General features: G+C 38.6%; 1 protein-coding gene and 1 non-coding gene across 2 annotated transcripts in view; both read right to left on the reverse strand.

Moving 5' to 3' along the window:
• The window catches only part of LOC122904706 (B-cell receptor-associated protein 29), a 49,044-nt gene that overhangs the window by 14,710 nt on the left and 17,025 nt on the right, over nt 1-17,309 (reverse strand). The window lies entirely within an intron of this gene.
• On the reverse strand, nt 15,447-15,585 carry LOC122905809. The gene has a single exon (XR_006384481.1). It is a non-coding gene; the product is annotated as a small nucleolar RNA U109 (small nucleolar RNA).

The raw sequence follows: 17,309 nt of genomic DNA on the forward strand, positions 1-17,309 counted from the left end.
AAAGGTACAGTCTTCCAGTCATAAAATAAAGATGTGGGGATGTAATGTACAGCATGGGGAATATAGTCAATAATACTGTAGCAACTTTGTATGGTAGTAGATGGTAACTAGACTTACTGTGGTGACTATTTTATAATGTATATAAATATCAATCCATTATGTTGTACATCTGAAACTCATACAATATTGTATGTCAATTATTCTTAAAAATATAGAATACTGGCCAGGAGCTTGTACTGAAGAGGAGCTGGTCTTAACATTATGATCTATACTTCAATTTCTGAATAAATTTTAGATATCATCTCATCAGTTCCTTATTTAAAGCGAGGAACTGTTAGGAGATAGAATGAGTCAGGAGGTCCTACACATCTATAAAAGAAGCTGGAAAACCACTATGCAGCCTATGCAGAAGTTTCTCCTGATCACTACATATGAAGGTATGGCAAAATAAATGCAGGCAAATCCCATTTTTCTGGCACTTATCAAGCCAAGGTAGGAGCTGTGTTTCTTACTTTGTTTTGTATCTCAGCAGATATTAATAAACCTAATGATTACTATCTTATTTAATTCACTTCAATTAAGAGAGGCTATTATTGTCTAGGAGCCTTTTGGACTGTTTCCCAGTCCTTTCTCTATCTCTTATTTTATAAAAATTATAATATTCTGCTTTGGATGCCTTCCACCTCCTTCTGGAACTGCCTTCGTGACTAAGGGATTATATAAACTTGTTATCTGACATTTGCATATGCTTATTTCATCTTGAACTATTTTATTTTGGAAGTAGCATTTATAGGAAAGACATTATTAAACAAGGAGGCTTGAGGTGATACATCTAAGTCACTATTTCAATTTTCTCATCTGCAAAAATGAGTTGCTATCACTTGCTGGTGGCTTTATGGAAATGTTGAGATATTTCATGAGAGTATTGGCCAGATTCAGTTAGAAGCTGGGTTATGTTCTAGTCAACAGGAACTTTCTGAGGCATACACATCACTTATTAATATAGAGAAACCCCAAATGATATTACAGTGAGATGTAAACCAAAATGTTTGCATAAAATATTTGTGTAAAATGACATGTAAATAGGTCAATGATATTTGTAATTTTACAAATGCCAAATTCACATTTGTGGAGCTGTTTGCAAAGTGGGAAAAGCTGGTGAGACTAATGCACTGTGTAGATGTATCACTATGATTTCTACTTGAGATAACAGACACCACCAGCTAAGCTCTGCCAGGGAATGGAAGAGAACATTCTAGAGGCATTAACAAGACAGCTAAAGTTGGCTGTTGTACAATAGGTATAAGGATTGCAACAGAGGAAATCATTTTTTATTTGAAAATTTTCCATACATCGAGTGTTGGTTTCTTTCAGTTTATTTTGTTCTATTTTGGGGACGTTGAGAGTGAGGTATATTGGAGTATTTAATACTTAATCCTCACACATACTATTCTTTCACCAGTGATCAATGACTGGTGTGTTAATCAACAGCAATGTTTCCAAGACACTTGGAAAGTAGACACACAAACTTTGGTTCAGTAAGGAACATGAACTGCGGTTTTAATTATATTATGGCTACGCTTTTTGGTACATGCCTATATGGCCAGTTACATGTAAACAGCTCTGTTGCATTCATCACTTCCATTATCACCCACTCTCTTTTAACCTTATATCCATCTGTTGATAAGCTTTGCTGGTTCTACTTCCTTTCTATCCCATCAGTCCATCCACTCTACTCTGTCACCACTGTCCTCATCTCATGTTTAGATTGCTGAAATGGATTCCTCATCCCGTTTCCTGGCTATTCTAATTCACTGCCCACAGTATTGTCAGAGTGACTGCCCCCTGCCTAAAACCCCTTCAGCAGTGCCCGGGAATGTGAACATGGCAACCCGAGGCCCTTTCTGACGGATCCTAGGCCTTCTGCTCCCCTCTCGCCACTGCCGCTGTCTTACGTTATGCTCCAGTCACAGTGAGCTTCTTGTTGTATTTCAGAAGTGCCATACTCTCTTAGTTATCTGCTGCTCATTTCGTTAAGACACCTTTGCTCATCGACCTTCACCTCCCTGCCAGGTTCATTTATTCCCTTTTCCTCTGGCTAATTAACATTATTCTGCAAAATGTCAAGAAATTGCCCTTGATCTCCACTGTCGGCTTCTATGTCATCTGGAGCTCACCTAAAATATAGTGCCCACCATGTTGAAGTGTAGCTATGTCCCCATTAGACTGTGACTATTCAGGAAACAGAACCGTGTCTTGTCTCTCTGTTCTGAGAACCCAGCACCGTGCTCAGCACACAGAAGGTACTTAAAGTATGTTCCTTGAAGGAAGGGAAAAAATGGGTAAATGAAAAGTTTAAGCTCTAAGCATTTGAAAAATTCACTTGTGTGTAACCAGTTCTTTTCCTGAGATTGTGATAAACGTCAGGTAAACAATGAAGTATCACTCTATTCACCTGATAGGAATCCTGGTTACGAATGAAAACAATTATATCTTTAATCAAAGAACAAAACATTCCTTCCAATAGTGGAATGATTAAGTAGTGGGGATGAAAGGTACAGCACAGGAAATACAGTCACTGGCATTGTAATAGTACTGTACGATGAACAGATGATAGCGACACTCACAGTGACATAGCATAAGGTACACAGTTGTCAAATCATTGTGTTGCACCCTTGACACTGATGTAATACTGTGTGTCAACCATAGTTTAGCTAAAAAAATATCCTGATAGCTGGAGAGTCACAAAGCCAACAGACCATTTTAAAATATTTTGATAAAAATATAATCATGTTACAAATATCTCACGATAGGGGCGCCTGAGTGGCTCAGTGGGTTAAGCCTCTGCCTTCAGCTCGGATCATGATCTCGGGGTCCTGGGATAGAGCCCGCATTGGGCTCTCTGCTCGGCAGACAGCCTGCTTCCCTTTCTCTGCCTGCCTCTCTACCTACTTGTGATCTCTGTCAAATAAATAAATAAAATCTTTAAAAAAACCCACAAATATCTCACGCTAATTAAAATTTAAAAACAAAACCAAACAGTATTACAGAATCCAGTTCAATTAAGAAAAAAAAAAAAAACAAGACTGAAACACTGGCTCTAGGAATGGGGCTGGATATATGCAAGATAAGCCTTTAGCATCTTGTAGTGTCAGATAAGGGAATACTCAAAAAACGAAAATAAAACAAAACAAATCCACAATAATGGGGATATATATGTCAAAGGGACACGGCAGCCAAATGAAAGAGCTCTCAACGGCTAGAGCTGAAACAATAAACATAATAAAAATGTTAAAATTTACAATCCAAAGTATTAAGAGGAATAGCCACGAGTCATAAAGACAGAAAAAAAGAAATAGGGATAAACAGACAAATCTCTGCAGAAGAGTTCCAAATAATTTATATAGACACTCCACCCTCAAGGGGGGTAACCATTTTTTAAAAGAACTATTTATTTATTTATTTATTTATTTATTTAATTTATTTACTGGAGAGAGAGAATACATGTGCATGCAAGCAGGGAGAGAGCAGAGAAAGAAAGAGAATGTCAAGCTGATTTCGTGATAAGAGGAAGCTCCACTCAGGGTTTCATCCCACAAACCCAAGGTCATGACCTGAGCCAAAACCAAAGAGTCAAAACGCTCAACCAACTGAGCCACCTAGACACCCCTTAGAGTATTTCTTAAGTGTTAGCTGTGACTTCCTTCCAAAAAGTGCATTATGGAAAGAGGGAATATAAAAGGTAACTTTACAGTAAAGAACCCTGACAAATGCCACCAAAGTCAGGTGGTCAAGGCCAACCCCCGCAGTGATAAATTGTGTTGGTATGTACTCTTGATGTAACATGAAGAGAGTAGCACTTGACCTCTGTGACTTTCCTCTCAAATCCTACAACCCTAATAACAACATAAGATAAACATCAGATAAATGCCAACAGAGAAACATTCTATAAAATACCTGACCACTACTTCCCCAAACTGTCAAAGTCATCAAAAATAAGGCAAGTCTGAGAAGTTAATCTAGCCAAGCTGAGCCCAAGGGAGATATAACTATCAAGTGCACTGTGGTATCCTGAATGAGATCCTGGAAAGGAAAAAAAAAAAAATCAGGTGAAAACTAAAGAAAATCTAATGAAACTAGGGAATTTAGTCAATAATACTGTATGAAAACTGGCTCATTTAGTTGTATAAATGTACCACATTAATGCAAAACATCAATAATAGGGAAATGGAGTATGGGGCACATGGGAAAATTCTGTACTATCTTAGCAGTTTTTCCATAAGTCTGACCTCTTTTAACATATAAAATTTATTTAAAAAAAGCACAAGGGGAACACAATAAAACAAAACACTACACATACAGGATCAGATAATACACATTCATTAGGCTATAAGTACTATCTAAGTAAGACACTATCAAATAGGGTATGCCTGATTCTTTTGTTCTAACTAAAGAAAAAATTAGTTAAAATTTTCTTTTGTAAAAAATCTTGATATGTTTTTTTTTCTTTTTTTTTTTTTTAAGATTTTTATTTATTTGACACAGAGAGAGAGAAATCACAAGTAGGCAGAGAGGCAGGCAGAGAGAGAGGAGGAAGCAGGCTCCCTGCCGGGCAGAGCGCCCAATGTGGGGCTCAATCCCAGGACCCTGGGATCATGACCTGAGCCGAAGGCAGAGGATTAGCCTACTGAGCCACCCAGGTGCCCCTTGATATGTTTTTCAATCCCGTATTACAGTGTGTATTAAAAGAACAAACAAGGACCAAGTGGTACTATTTTAAAGTCAGTGAGTAAACAGTACGAAGGTGCATAAAGGAGAAACAGATATTCTAGTAAAGAAGCATGGGCTTAATACATTAGATATTTAAAATCAGAGTTCAAAAGAAGAGTTGTTATGCAATCATGTATTAGGGTCATATGTACAATAAACATAGAAGGGCAGTGAGAAATAAGCTCCTTAACAGCGATGGCAAATCTTCCCCGTTTCATCAAGAATATGAGGAAAGGGGCACTGGGGTGGCTCAGATGGTTAAGCATCTGGCTCTTAATTTCAGCTCAGTCATGATCTCAGGGTCATGAGATCATAAGATTTCAGGGTCACGCTCAGCATGGAGTCTGTTTCAGATTGTGTCTCCCTCTGCCTCTGCCCCTCCCTGCACACTCTCTCAAAAGAAATAAATACAATCTTAAAAAAACAACATGAGGAAGGAGACTCTTCTTCTGGTCTCTAACTGCTGACGTTCCTGTTGCTTATGACACAAAAGAAGCTGTTACACAGATGAAGCTGTCCCAAGACAAGGGAGTTACCCACTCATCTATCCCTTCAAAAACTTACTCGGCATCAGGCATTTTTCTGAGTGCTGAGTGAGAAGATCGCTAGGGTCTTTATTCTCACAAAAGCCAATTTCTAATCTGGGAGGAAGACACAATACAGAGACCAGCCAAGTGCTAAGTGGCACACAGAAGCCCAGACAGACTGCTGGCCGAGGGACTGGATGGCTATGAGACCAGGTAGTCACGAAGTTTCTCTAGAGAGGTGGAATTTAAGCTGCCCTCCGTGCTGTCTGCTGAGAGAGCCTATAAATAAATGACGCCCCAGTAGGAATGGAAACATCCAGAATCCAGATCCTATTTTCTAAATCCCATTTTCTGCTTAAAGGAATGAAGGCTCTTTGGAGAAATGGTTGATTCAAGGGCTGGAGAAGGGAAAGTATAAGGTGAGCTTGCATTGTCTCATTATACCAGAAAGTAAGTGTCTACAGAATGGGGAAATGACAAAATGATACGAGACCCCACTTGAAAAGACTCCGACTGCCAATTCCGAGACAAGCTGAACAAAAAGCGCAACGCTCATAATGGATTCTAACCCACTGAAAGTATTAAAGAAACACGTAAATAACTAGGGGACGAAGGACGACTCCTCCTTATCACAGAATGGCATCTGACTAATGTAAAAGGAGTGGGGGAGTTAGGAAATCAACATTTGGAAAATATCCAAATAGTAAGTGAGAGAATAATACAAAGAGGGTGAGAGAACAAGATAAGGCAAATGTAAAGTGTTATCACTGGGGAACTGAGTGAAGGGTACAGAGGAATTTCTTGATATTATTCATGTGTCTTTCCTGTGAGTTTGAAATTATGCCTGAATAAAAAGTTAAAAGGAGGGGCACCTGGCTCAGTGGGTTAAGCTTCTGCCTTCCGCTCAGGTCATGATCTCAGGATTCTGGGATCGAGCCCCGCATTGGGCTAGGCTCGCTGCTCAGCAGGGAGCCTGCTTCCCCCTCTCTCTCTGCCTGCCTCTCTGCCTACTTGTGATCTCTGTCAAAAAAATAACTAAACTCTTAAAAAAAAAAAAAGGTTTAAAGGAAAAAAAAATCTGGTTCTGAAGTAGAACAGAGAAACGGAGGCAATAACTGGAGGAATAGGAGACGAAGGGAAGTTTCTGTTGCATCGGAGATCCCTGAGGACGTCTGCAGAGTGACAGGAAGTGCAGGAGTGACTGCAGAAGCAAAGTCATGGAGACTGGGATCCACAGCACTGGATGAGGGATGGAAACCTAATCCATGGGAACCCCTGAGCCCAGCTGGCAGGAGGATGGTAGTTTGGTGGTGAGAAGATGAAGTTGTTGTCCGATTAATTCTTTGTGCCTGATGAAAGAGGGTCAACTTAGAATTTCACAGTGTGATGAGATCTGATAGTTTTGGAGTGTGGAAAGGAGATTTTAGAGAAGTTCGACATAACGGTCGTGCATGTTGATGGCCCACAGAATTTAGTGACCATTTAGTTAAAGCAAAAAGTTGGTCCCTTCAGCAATGGTGACATGTTTGGGTGCAGATGCCAAGTAGGTAAAGATGTGAAAATTAACCAGGGCTAGGTCCTAGAGAGAGCCAGGGAGTAGAGAAGGAAGGGGGAGGGGGGAGCGATGGGATAAGGAGATGAAGGAGACGAGTAGTTAGCAAGAACATAATTAGGATAAACCATGAAATCGGAACGGGGTAAGGAAGGAAGAGAAGGCACAAAAGTCAGTATTTGGGACACAAGCCTCATACTGGGGAAACAGAGTTGACTTAGATGTGGCCCTGGCCTTCACAGCACTTAGGGTCTTGAAAGAAAGACAAATGAATGAAAAGGAAATTTCTACAGAGCATGCTAGCACATACGCAAGCACGCAGCACTATGGAGGCCCACAAGGTGTTCCTCAGTCTAAGTGGAAGGGAGTTTTGGGGAGCCTTCTTAGACATGGCAGTGTTGGAGCTGAAGGATGAGTGTAAGCTAATGACAAGAGTGAAGGATTAAGGAAGGAGACCTGCAGTCCTGGGCAAATGGGAGAAGTATGGAAACACCACTGTAAGAAGAACTCCCAATTCCGATATTTAATGGAGTAGGAGTATAACATTTAGATTGGACAAAACTGAGGGACAGAGCTGGAGATGACGGCGGGGGCCAGATCACAGATTATGTGTGTCATCCTGGAGAGCCGCAAAGGTGAAAGGCACCAAGGAGAGTTTTAAATAGCACAGAGGCATCATCAGATCCGTGGCGCTGAAAAACTACGCCGGTGGCAATACGAGGAAGCCAAACAAAAAGGCACAAAGACCAAACGGGGACATGTTTTACAAGACTGCATTCTCTGCAGGAGGAGGATTAAGACATCTCTGGAATGGAAACAAAGCTGCACAACTAATTATATCACAGAGTCAACATTAATAAATAAAACCAAATATAGACCTACTTTTCCTCCTGCACAGAACAAAGGGAAAACGAATGATTACTCTGCATATATGAGTGCCTGCCCATACATTCTGGGCTACTGGGAACATGGGTGAGGTTCATGAGTAAAGTCGTTTTGGGTTTTAGAAAAGACATGGATCTCAATGTGTGTAGTTATTTCAAAGTTTACTGGTACTCTGGGCCAGGGAACTTGATAAATAGGTTTCCTAATTTAATAAAATCAGCCCCAATGTGTGTGCTGTTGGTGAAAAGAACATCAATAAATGCATAAAGACTTCCTCAATTAATCTTGGTTAGGTTGCTTAAATGCTTAAGAAAACAATTTTGGATCTGTTAACTTAGCAAAGAATAATTATCAACTACATTAATATGCTGGCTTTTCCCTTAAAAATCAGGATGTACATTTTAGGCAAAGCACCGTGTTAAGTACAGCTTATACAAACTGCTTTAGAAAGGGTACACTTAATAAAGCAAGGTCATGTGTAAGCAAAAGAAATACATGACATCTAGAAGTATTAACCCATCATGAGAATTGAACCCAAAGAGAATTGAAGGAGTGAATTTGTGTGGACTATAAACAAAGAACTAGCTTTACTATACATAAATATATATAATTTCTTAAATTATCTGATCAATATTCAACAAGCAATTAGGTACACACCAAATTTTATAACAATATTGATGGCAGAAGGAATTTTTTTCAGCATCACCTCACTTAAACTGAAAAAGATACTCTTTTTTATTTAAAGACCTTAAATATGGGTTCCCAAACTATTTCTATAAAGGGCTGGATAGTAAATATTTTTTTCTGTGCCATGCAGACTCTGTCTACTCTACTCAACTCTGTAGTCATAGAAAATATGTGAACGAATAAGCATGGCTTCATTCCAGTAAAATTTAATCTATAAAAACAAGACAGCAGGCAAGATTTGGCCTATAGTTTTCTGGCCCTTGTCCTAAAACAACACTTTTTAAGTGTTATCAGTTTCTCTTAAATCATAAATTTACTCAGAAGAACTACAGGATCCAAATCATTCCAAAAATTTTAAGAAGCCTCCCAAAAAGTTTCCCATTTTGGGTGCCTGGGTGGCTCAGTGGGTTAAGCCGCTGCCTTCGGCTCAGGTCATGACCTCAGGGTCCTGAGATCCAGTCCCGCATCGGGCTCTCTGCTCAGCAGGGAGCCTGCTTCCCTCTCTCTCTCTCTCTCTGCCTGCCTCTCTGTCTACTTGTGATCTCTCTCTGTGAAATAAATAAATAAAATCTTTAAAAAAAAAAGTTTCCCATTTTAACTCCATCAATTTTCCTTATAGAAAGAACAAAGGCTATCCAGACAGGGGGCTTGCAATGAGATTTAATTTTAGAAAGAAGAGATCCCCCCCCCTTTATTTTTCTAGTAATCTAGCTGACAGCTTTTGATTCAGGAACGTAAAGCAGGGATAATTTGGAGAGGATGACAAATTTAATTTTGGATAGGCTGATTTGAGACTCTGGGTGATCAGGCAACCTCTAAAGCAAAAAACTTTTTTTTTTTTAAGACTTTATTTTTAAGTAATCTTTATACCCAACGTGGGGCTAGAACTCACAGCCCTGAGATCAGAGTCATGTGCTCTACCAACTGAGTCAGCCAGGTGCCTCTAAAGCAAAAAACTCATGCTCCAGCTTCGAAAGCACAAACAAACCCATTTCGCTGTCCATCACTCAGACACACTGGGCATTTAAAACACACTGGACTCAACTAATAACTTTCCACGACACCCACAGAAAAGAACAGAGCTGTTATTTTACTTCGGTTTTGTAAACCAACCCCAGATTTAATTAGCAAATGAACAAGTCAAACATCTAATACTGGCATGTTATACCACTGATCAGACTCTGAAACGTCTTTTTCTCTTTTTCAATTTAGAAGCTTGGGAAAGATTTTACCTTAAATCTGACTTTTCATTATGGTGTACCAAAAAGGCAGTATTACATGCATTTGTAAAGTAAGATATTGTCAGAAAAATTATCTCCTAACTTGAGGAAAAGGTTTTAAATTAGTTTTGATAAAATTTTTTAGGTTGAAAACTCAGGCATAAACTTTTCTTTTTAAAATGCTTCAGTCATTCCTTGTTTAACCTGGAAGCTTTTCTGATAGAAATAACAACAATAATGGTAAAGCCTAGCACATTATTAAAATTGAACACAGACCAGGCACTGGGCTGTGTGCTTTATATGCAATGACTCCATGAAGAGCTACAGCTTAGAGTAAATTCCTTCCCCAAGGTCCCAGAGAGGCTAATATGCAAAAGCTGGTCTCAAATGAAGTATGAGTAACTTTAAACTCCGCATTTCCAAATATCAGATGCTCTTAGCATCTTCAACAAACTGTTCAAGGGAATTCTTAAATAAAGACATTTATACATTTGAGAGCTATTTATTCTTTCTTCTCTATCTAAATCTCATCTACAAATTATTTGGTGAAAGACTTTCTGGCTCTCTATTTTCTTGCTTAAAACCTGCTGCCATCTCTGGGCTCAATTTAGAATAAACGATAGACTTGTACACATGGTACTCATGGCCCCCAGATCTTGTCTCAGATTACTTGGCATCCTCATCACGCCCACTCCACAAACCAATCCATAAACGTTCTCTTAGGCATAATGGCCTTTAATCCTTGGATCGTGTGCATTGCCGAGGCTAGGGGAAGACACAGTCATCTCTGCTTCTGAAATCCCTCTCATCTCTGAGACCAAGCTCAAATAACCTCCCCTATGAAATCTTCCTCAACTCTGCCAATAAGAATCCATCTCTTTCTCCTCTGTGCTACCACAGCCCTTTGAGCTTTCCCTTCAGTTCAGTTACCATCCCTTGCCTCACATTCCTGTTATGAGTGAATGTATCTACTGTTCTCACTAGAGATCCCTGAAGACTGGGACGATACTATATGTGCCTTGGTATCCCTCCTCGTATCCAGCATCATACTTCGTCTACGGCAGGTAAACGGAAAAGTTCATAAATAGAATGCAGCAAAGACTCCATGTTGCTAAAACCTCTTTAATATGTAACCCTGCAGGAAATGTGGCCATCCGCAGAATCTCAAACCTCAGGAACTTATCCTATAAAAACTGTTGAGAGGTATTTGGTTCATGAAGGTTGTGGGGCCTTCTATGAAGCAGAATGTGCTATTAATTTAGTGTAGAGGGCAAAGCTGGTTTTGGGAAAATCACTGGAAGACTTCTCGAAATTAAATACAAACCTTCAGAAGTGTTGGGTCAATAAAAATGTACCTCAACAGCAATCTCCTGCCAATAACTGAGAAGAAGATGAAACAAGAAGGGGAAAGAGGAAGTGAAGGAAAATACTATCGGTTTTCAAATTTGGAATAAAAGATCAAATTACAGTAATCTGTGAGGTAGTCCAGAGAGGAGAGAGCATGACCGAGCAATCTTTGTTTCCCAAGCTTCAGATTCCTCATATATCCTAACTTGCTCCAACTCATGTTAGCCATATGCTTCTCACTCTGTTCCTTCTTGCAATTTCAAAATACCTTTCAAAAATGTCTTTTTTTTTAAGATTTATTTATCTGAGAGAAAGAGAGAGAGAAAGAGAGAATGCTCCTACTCACAGTGTGTTGGGGGAGGGGGAGAGGGAGAGCGAGAATCCTCAAGCAGACTCCCCACTGAGCGTAGAGCCTGACACGGGGCTTGATCTCATGACCCTGAGACCATTACCCAAGCTGAAACCAAGGGTCAGACATTCAACCGACTAAGCCACCCAGGTACTCCTCAAAGATATTTTAAAATTTTAGAAGAAAATCTTGTAATTACACTTAGCATTTCATATTATAAATACCCTCTTGGTCATCAGCAGGCTTCACATTATTAAGACACATTGCAAGGTAGAGGCCTCTACCTGGAACCCAGAGGCTCTTTCCTACTACCTAAATGACAGAATCAGATGGCCAGAGGTGACTCGTTCTCAGGGGGCACCTCTGATTCTTCTCCGCCTAAGCCTCAAATGTTGGTATGTACCAGAGTTCTGTGTTCACACCTCTCCCTTCTCACTCAATACAGTCTTCCTTGCTTTTTCCCATTAATTCCTTGACTTAACTGAGAGTTATCCATATGTATGATGGTTTTGACTCTAGCTTCAGATGACCTTTCTTTTTTTAAAAATTTTTTAAAAAGATTTTATTTATTTATTTGACAGACAGAGATCACAAGAAGGCAGAGAGGCAGGCAGAGAGAAAGGAGGAAGCAGGCTCCCCGCTCAGCAGGGAGCCCGATGCGGCGCTCGATCCCAGGACCTGAAGGCAGAGGCTTTAACCCACTGAGCCACCCAGGCGCCCCCAGATGACCTTTCTTTTAAGCTTTGAATTTGTATTTAAAACTGTTTTTTGGGCATTTTCACTAGGATATCCTGATGGCCCCTCAAACTCAGCATATTTATAACCACACTTATTTTATCTGCTTTCCCTCTCTCCAAATAAAAGAAGGCACCCCACATCTCCTTTGGTCTTAATCTAGGTTAAAAGTATTACCTACCTAGTCAGCCAAATTAGAAACCTGGAGTCATCTTATATTTTTGCTTTCCCTCCTTCCCCTAATCTTGTTTGTTCCTCCTGCCTCCTAAAATCCCTCTCATGACAAAATTTTATAACCCTGAGGACAGAAAGAAGACTCCACAAATTTCCAGAAGGCAAAACAAAACAAAACAGGTCATGTACAAAAAGAATCTGGGACTGGAATGACTGGCTATGTCAATGGAAACAATAGAAACAAGATAATGGAGCACTGCCTTTGAATTTCTGAGGTTAAGCATTTTTCAAAGAAGGGTAAGGCTAAAGTAATGAGAGTTAGTTTCAGAAAATAATGATTTGCAGACATTCATGGCTTCAAGTTGTTTACCTTTCATGTATTCTTCCTCAGTAAGCTACTGGATGGTATGTTCTACCAAAAGGAGAGAGTAAATAAAACATGGAAAACATGGAACTCAGGAAAAAGGGTATCAGTGCAGGAAAGGGGCACAGGGGTTCTCACAACAATTATGAATAGTAGGTACATACTCATAATAATGTGATATAAGAAAAATTATGATATGCTCATATTGGAATGACAGGGGATGGGAAATGTGTCTGAGTAGCTGGGCAAGAGAGCTAAGTTCTTCTCTTCTATGTAAGAAAGTCAAAGAAAAAATCCCACACACTGAAAGATCAAAAAACAGCTACCTAAACATTGCGTTTAGAAATCTGGAGGTGAACATCAGAATAAACAGCCAAATGAGCTGAACACAGCTGTTTCTGGGGAGGGTCTCAGGAAATTGCTGTTTTTTTTTTTTTTTTTAAAGATTTTTTATTTATTTTATTTGAGAGAGAGAGACAGTGAGAGAGAGCATGAGCGAGGAGAAGGTCAGAGAGCGAAGCAGACTCCCCATGGAGCTGGGAGCCTGATGTGGGACTCGATCCCGGGACTCCAGGATCACGCCCTGAGCCGAAAGCAGTCGTCCAACCAACTGAGCCACCCAGGCGTCCCAGGAAATTGCTGTTTTTCACTGTAAGCCCTGTAGTAGTACTTTCAACTTTCAGTATTTCTGTATATGAAAACTCTGGTTAAAAAAAAAAAAAAAAAAGAATTAGGGGCGCCTGGGTGGCTCAGTGGGTTAAAGCCTCTGCCTCTGAGGTTAAAGCCTCAGGTCATGATCCCAGGGTCCTGGGATCAAGCCCCACATCAGGCTCTCTGCTCAGTAGGGAGCCTGCTTCCTCTTCTCTCTCTGCCTACTTGTGCTCTCTGTCTGTCAAATAAATAAATAAAATCTTAAAAAAAAAAAAAGAATTAGGTATTCTGTTTAAGCATTACAGAGACTACTTTGTGTTATAATTCTGTAAGGAAAGATACTCAGAGAGAAAAGATTTAAAGATCTAATCTTCTTTTTTATTTCCCCAATATTTTTAATGAAAAGAGCATGTTGATTTCTTTACTAAATCATTTCTCCTCTCCTGCAGTTATACTATTCCACATCAGTATTCTAAAAGATGTTCTAAACAAACAACCATACTATAACCTAGTGAGAAATGGTTATGTCTCACCCAAGAGGGTTAAGATTTGTAACCCCATTCCATATAACACACTTGAGTTATAAGCTAATGGGTCGATAAAACATGCCAGGTCCTGTCCTAATGACTCTAAGCCTACATGAAACATTTTTCTGTGAGGAATATGGCTTAATTAACCACCTGCTGAACTCAGCTTGGAAGAAAGGTAACTTACGGTGAAAAATTTTCTCTCATGAAAAATAAATACAATTTTAAGGGTCAAAAAGCCACAGTGAAAATAGGACTTGATGGTAATTTTTGCTTAATTGTATTATTTGGAGACACACAGACATTAAAGGTTAAGTAGCCTATTCCCTCATTTTAAAGAAAACTGCAGCCTAAAAAGGTTCAGTGACTTGACTAGAACGACTCTGTACATTTTCAGATTTTGTAAGGTGATCCATGTCATTTAGCAATGGTTAAACAACTTCTAATATGTAGTATCTACTCTCAAAGTAAAGTTGGGAATAGACTCAATCGATTAGGTGATTCAAGCCCCCAAAACGAATGCCTTAGATTACCTGGATATTTGGAATAGAGTTTGTTTGTTTTTTTATCCTTTTCACTGTACATGTAAAAGAAATTCATTACAGAAAATAATTTCAACTCCAGAAAAAAATAAATTCTTTGTATATGCCAAAGACAACTGCTATCAATAGCTTGGAGCAATTTTTTGCTTAATTAATATACTATTCATTACATATTGTCTATTGTCACATCCACCAAATACACTGTACTATTATTTTTTAATATGGACTTTACTTCAGTTATTAAGAGAAGGGAAGGAGATGGAAAAGAAGCAGAAACTTCCAGTTATATAAACAGAGGAGAAAAAATTTGAATTTCTTATTCAAATTATAAAAGCTCATTAAAAGGAAATAAAGCAAAAAATACGACAAAACTGACACATTTTTGTTTAAACTATTAACAACTTTAAAATAAGGTGATGGCTTTGATATGGCTGTAAATTAAAGATAGTTCATGCTCACAAAAATTTTCAGGGGTAAAACATGCTTATGTTAGACTTTGAGAATTTATTTTTAGATGGCTCAAATAACTCATTTATAAGGAATTCGAAAGCCCTCAGTTTTACTTATTTATTTTATTTTTCATTTTTTTAAAAACGTAGGCTCAGAGCTCAATGTGGGGCCTGAACTCATGACCCCAAGATCAAGACTCCAGCAGAGAGGACGAGTTGGACGCTCACCCAACTGAACCATCCAGGTGTTCCATCCCTCAGTTTTAAATCTGTATAAAAAGCTTATGTCTCTATGTTCCATATTAAAAGATTTTGCAATAAATACATTGTTTGAAAAGTTCCTTAAAAAATTGCTGATGGGACGAAAGAGGAAGGAAGGAAAGAAGGAGGGATAGAGGAATGGAGAGAAGGAGGATGAAGCCAGGATCAAGGAATCTGCCTCAATCACTTTTTTTTTTTTTTTAAAGATTTTATTTATTTATTTGACAGAGAGAGATCACAAGCAGGCAGAGAGAGAGGAGGAAGCAGGCTCCCTGCTGAGCAGAGAGCCCGATGCGGGCCTCGATCCCAGGACCCTGAGATCATGACCTGAGCCGAAGGCAGCGGCCTAACCCACTGAGCCACCCAGGCGCCCTCAATCACTTTTTTGTCTTTTCTTCTTTTCCCTTTATGCAGCAGAAATAGGCAGGCCACTACTCAACCTCTACTTTAAGACTGGCAGCTCTGAGAACTCCTTTTAAAATGTAGCATGTAATGAATACATTTCTGTTCATAAAGGAATAAGGAGGAGACATTTCCACATAAAAATCACTTTTTTTTAAAAGTAAGCTCTATGCCCAATGTGGGGCTTGAACTCATGACCCTGACTGAGCCAGGCAGGTACCCTGAAACTCAATCATTTCAATTGTTAATTTTTATTAAATATTATTATTTCACTAAATATCATATTATTATTGTTTTATTAAAACATATTTATTATAAAAACGTTTTTGTTTTGCTTTGTTTTATTTAAGAAATTTCTATACTCCACATCAGGCTCGAACTCACGACCCTGAATCAAGAGTCCCAGGCTCTTCCAATGGAGCCAGCCAGTGCCCTCGCTTTTATAATCATTATCTACTTTTACCATTGCATGAATGCAGGCAATAAATGAATGGGACATGTCTCCTCTAGTTAATATATACTGAGAAAGTATTTATTTATAAGCATAAAGGCCAAGAAAGTATTTATTTTTAAGAATAAAAACCAGGAGTTATCCTGGGAGACTCCTTTGAAGTCAATTGCCTCGGACATCACAAGATTTTTCACTTCATTCAAGATCTATTTTTATTATGAGAGGTTCTGAGTTCTTTTATTATTATTATTATGTGAGCTTCTTAAATCTTCAGAGATAAGTTCTTATTTTTCATGGCAGTGCCCTTTCCCAATTACTCCACATACTGGGGTATCAGCGTTATTGTTAAACAGATCATTAAAAATGACAGATCAGGTCCTTACACCTGACTAGGTTAGTCTTGACTATAAATGAGGTGCTCTGGGACATGCATACTCTCTTTTGGATCACCAGGGCCATATTACTGCACTGAAGCACAACAATTTACTAACTCTGGTCCAAATCTGAGTTGGTGATTAAAAACTGATGGGAGTGTTTGGCACTACTAAGAGAGTGTTCTTAATACCTTGGTTCAGAACACCGCTTTTCCAGCTTGAAGTTAACCAGTTTAAATAAACATTTGTATTTATGCTCTATCTCCACTAGTATATACTTCAGAGAAAATGTTTCACTTAGATTAAACAAACACCAAGGGTGAGAAAAATGCATACTGAAATATTCTGTTTGCCTCCATTAAGAGAGAAATCACACTGCTTTTCTACTCAATTTTCAAATATAAAAGAACTTTCTGAAACATTTCTTAAGCACTGTCAGTCTTAATATCTTCAATGTTGAGAAATCAATGATGATTTTTGAATGGTAATATACAACACAAAGCATTGTGCTACTGAATTCATCTGAATCCCTTGCATTATTAATTTATGTAATTTCTTAATCCTTGCCTTAATGAAATTGACTGGAATATGTCAGGAGAACATAGCTAAAGATATATCTCTTTTAGAAACGGAGCTTTGATCTTCTCAAGGTCACTAATACTGTTATGTGAAATAATAATTTTGGGTACATAAAATGTGTTCATAAAATATTACACATCTTGCAGAAACCTAACAGGACATACTCAAACAGGTAAAATCTGCTTTTACCTCAACTCTGATTCACTCTGAAAGAAGGTTTGTAGTCTACACTTTAAACACAGAGGCTGGTATCTCTTGCTATCAGATCATAAACACAATGTCTATATTATCAAAGAGTTCATCTATTCCAAACATCTCAATTGTCTGTTAAAGAAATACTGAGTTTCTTTATATTACACTAAAATAATATTAGGTTTAGAGTTATATCTCAGAGTTCTAAAGTCAAAGCTCAAAATATCTTAAAGTTGGGATTTTTGAAAGGCAAAGGAAAAGGAAGGTGTAA

This window comes from Neovison vison, chromosome 4 (assembly GCF_020171115.1).
Source record: "Neovison vison isolate M4711 chromosome 4, ASM_NN_V1, whole genome shotgun sequence".
NCBI classification, from domain to species: Eukaryota; Metazoa; Chordata; class Mammalia; order Carnivora; family Mustelidae; genus Neogale; species Neogale vison.